General features: G+C 40.5%; 1 long non-coding RNA gene across 1 annotated transcript; it reads right to left on the bottom strand.

Annotated features, from left to right (window-relative positions):
- Nucleotides 1–2,108, bottom strand: LOC118170282. The gene is made up of 2 exons (XR_004752623.1): nt 872–2,108; nt 1–331 (listed from the first exon to the last, which is right to left on the bottom strand). It is a non-coding gene; the product is annotated as an uncharacterized LOC118170282 (long non-coding RNA).
- Between the last annotated feature and the right edge of the window lie 1,004 nt (nt 2,109–3,112).

The following is a 3,112-nucleotide window of genomic DNA, read 5'->3' on the forward strand; positions in this document are numbered from 1 at the left end:
TTGAAAAGCACCAATTAATCAGTCAAATGAATATATGAGAAAGGGGAGGCAGCACAGGTGAAGGTCTACCCAGAGGTAAATGTTAAAGCAATTTAGGAGATTTTAACAGAATGGTAAAAGTAACCGTCATTCTAACAACCTTCTCCCTGCTCATTTGCACTGTGCACGTTTAAGTGTCAGCGTTTGGTCCATCAGTCTCCTTGATTCCTCCTGAGGTTCCTCACAGTGTTTTTGCCATTTTCACTTCCCACGTAAAATCATAAGTCTTCTCTGAACTTCAGCCACTTACACAGGTCAAGGACGTTTTTATTATCACACACTTTTTTCCTCCCTTTAAAAAAAAAAATTTTAAAAAAATCCACCACAACTGTGAATGCCCTTTGATCAAGAGCTGTTATCACAATGGCATAGGAAGAGCTTTGCTTCAGCTGATATTATCTGTATGAACAGCAGAAACCTGAAACATTCATGCTGGCAGCTGACACAACACCAGGTTTCTGTAAGGTGCTGTAAAACTTTTTAAATGGCTTTAATCGGCATAAAAAGGGACAGAGGAGCCAAGGACCAAAATAAATCCTCCATTCTGAGAATTAAGCATTTACTCTTCTCACTTGCGCAAGAAGTAGGGGAAAAGAAGCTGTGACCACTGCAAAACTATTACAGCACAGCAGTTACTATTGTAATATCCAATATAATGTGTATAACGTGATGTGTTTTAATAACATTCACAGTAAACCTCAACACACAGAGGGCAGCAGTATTATTACTTAAAACAAAACAAAACAAAAACACACAGCAGAAAGTACTTGAGCATTCTGTTTTCCCTTCACCTTTCAAGGATGTATCTTCAGTCTTCCTACACTGTACTAACCTTTAGATTATTGTGAGTACCCTCTCCTACTGCAGGAAGCCTCAGTGCATTATGGCTCCACATGTCGGCTGTTTCAGCTTCTTGTCAGGGAAGAAAAGCACGTGCAGGAATAAGTCTCTTCTAAAGAACTAGCTTAGATCTCCTAAAGACATCCATGGCTTTGCCTGGAGGTTGAAGAAGGCAAGGTCAAATAAAGTTCCTTGTACTCAGTGCAACCAAGAAGGTTTGTTATAGTTCTTACTTGTGGAGGAGTTTATTGCAGGCTGCATGTCTCTCACACCAGAGAACCCTCTCCTTTCTAATATTCCATTTCAGAGGTAAATGATGCATTTCACCATGATTACGTGTAAACTTCCCCTCTTCATGGATATTCATCCTCCAAAGTTAAAGAATAAATTTGCAATTTTCTAATAATAATTCCAGTTTTGAGCTCAAATCCTATAGAGAATGTTTCTGGAATATAATAAAAGTAATTGTTTTATCAAAACACTTCTATTTCATGTCAAATCTACAGTTCACATATCACAGAAGCTTGCAGTCAAACATTAAATTTAGTTTCTTGAAGTCTCAAGCCTGTTTAGCTGCAATTAATATTCTTTTACAAAAAAGACATTATTTAGTTCATTGAGAAATTATTTCTGTATCCTTAATTTCACTTAAATGAAGTAGTTATGCTACTAGAGTCAGCTATGTAAAAGTTGCATTTTATCCAGGAGTTCTCTTGCTATGTGCCCTGAATTAATATCTGCAATCATCAAAATATAACTTCCACATAAGGTTTGAAAAAAGCTGATTCTATCTCTGTACAAGATTCTCACAGACACAAATAATTACTCAGCTACTAAGAGAAGATAATAAATCAGATGGAAATTAAGTCTAATGAATGCATTTTGGTTTTCTGCTCAAGCCCCATGTATCCCTTCCCGCCACCCCACCCCCCCAGAAAAAGGAAGATATCATGAAAAAACACTTATACCTAAATAAATTCAAATATTTTAATTAAATACAGAGAAAGTCAGGCACCTTTGAAGAGAACAAACAGCTGGCAGAGGGACTGAATTCGGGGATCATGGAACACTTCACATTATGTAGATCATACATCACACATCTATTATCATGAAATGATAGTGTGCCCTGGCAGCCAGGAGGGCCAGCCGTACTCCAGGGTGCATCAAGCACGGCATTGCTAGTCGGTTGAGGGAAGTGACTGTCCTGTTCTATTCTGCGCTGGTGCGGCCTCACCTCGAGTACTTTGTGTGGTTCTGGGCACCACAGTACAAAAAGGATGTAAAACTGTTGGAGAGTGTGCAGAGGAGCGCTACTAAGATGGTGAAGTTTCCTCCTGAGGGATGGACCCTGTGCTACGGACCCATATCTGGAGCAGTTCTTGAAGAGCTGCTGCCTGTGGGAAGCCCACGCCGGATCAGTTCAGCAAGGACTGCATCCCGTGGGAGGGACCCCACAGCACAGGGGATGAGAGTGACTGAGAAGGAGCAGCGGAGAAGAAGCGCTATAGACTGACCATAACCCCCGTTCCCCCGCGCTGCTCAGAGGGAGGAGGTGGAAGAGGACAGAAGGGGGTAAGGTGCTTTTGTTTTTTTTTCCTTTGTTTCTCGCTTCTCTAGCTTGTTAGTAATAGGCAATAAATCTTACTATCTCCCTATGCTGAGTCTGTTTTGCCCATCACAGTAATTACTGCGCGATCTCCTCATCCTTATCTCAACCCTTGAGCCCTTTGCATCGTATTTTTCTCCCCCTTTTCCTTTGAGAAGAAGGAATGAGAGAGCGGTTGTGGTGGAGCTCGGCCACCCACCCAAGTAAAACCACCCCCGGGACAGAATTCTGGGACAGAATTTATCCTGACAAATTCCAGTTTTTACCACACTCATCACTTATTTGCCATATTTTGGTTAAAGTTACCAGACATGGGAACATGGGAACAAAGTGAATAATTAGGACAAACACAGAAGTCTTACAGTATATCACTTGAAGAGGCTGGGTTTTTGTTGTTGTTTTCATTTGTTTTTTAAATGGAAGCATTTAAAACACTCTACTGAGCACGAAAATCATGCCTGCTTTAGGGATACTGATGAAAAAAAGCTGTGTTGTCATAAGAACATAGCATATCAGTAGAGAACACAGTATAGACAGAAGGTGTTTAAACTGCTAAATGAAGGATTCCAAGTTTTTCTTTCAACAGTGTACCCACATTGCAAAAAGCACTGCAAAATACACCACAGC

Source organism: Oxyura jamaicensis, chromosome 7, assembly GCF_011077185.1.
Source record: "Oxyura jamaicensis isolate SHBP4307 breed ruddy duck chromosome 7, BPBGC_Ojam_1.0, whole genome shotgun sequence".
In the NCBI taxonomy this organism is placed as follows: domain Eukaryota; kingdom Metazoa; phylum Chordata; class Aves; order Anseriformes; family Anatidae; genus Oxyura; species Oxyura jamaicensis.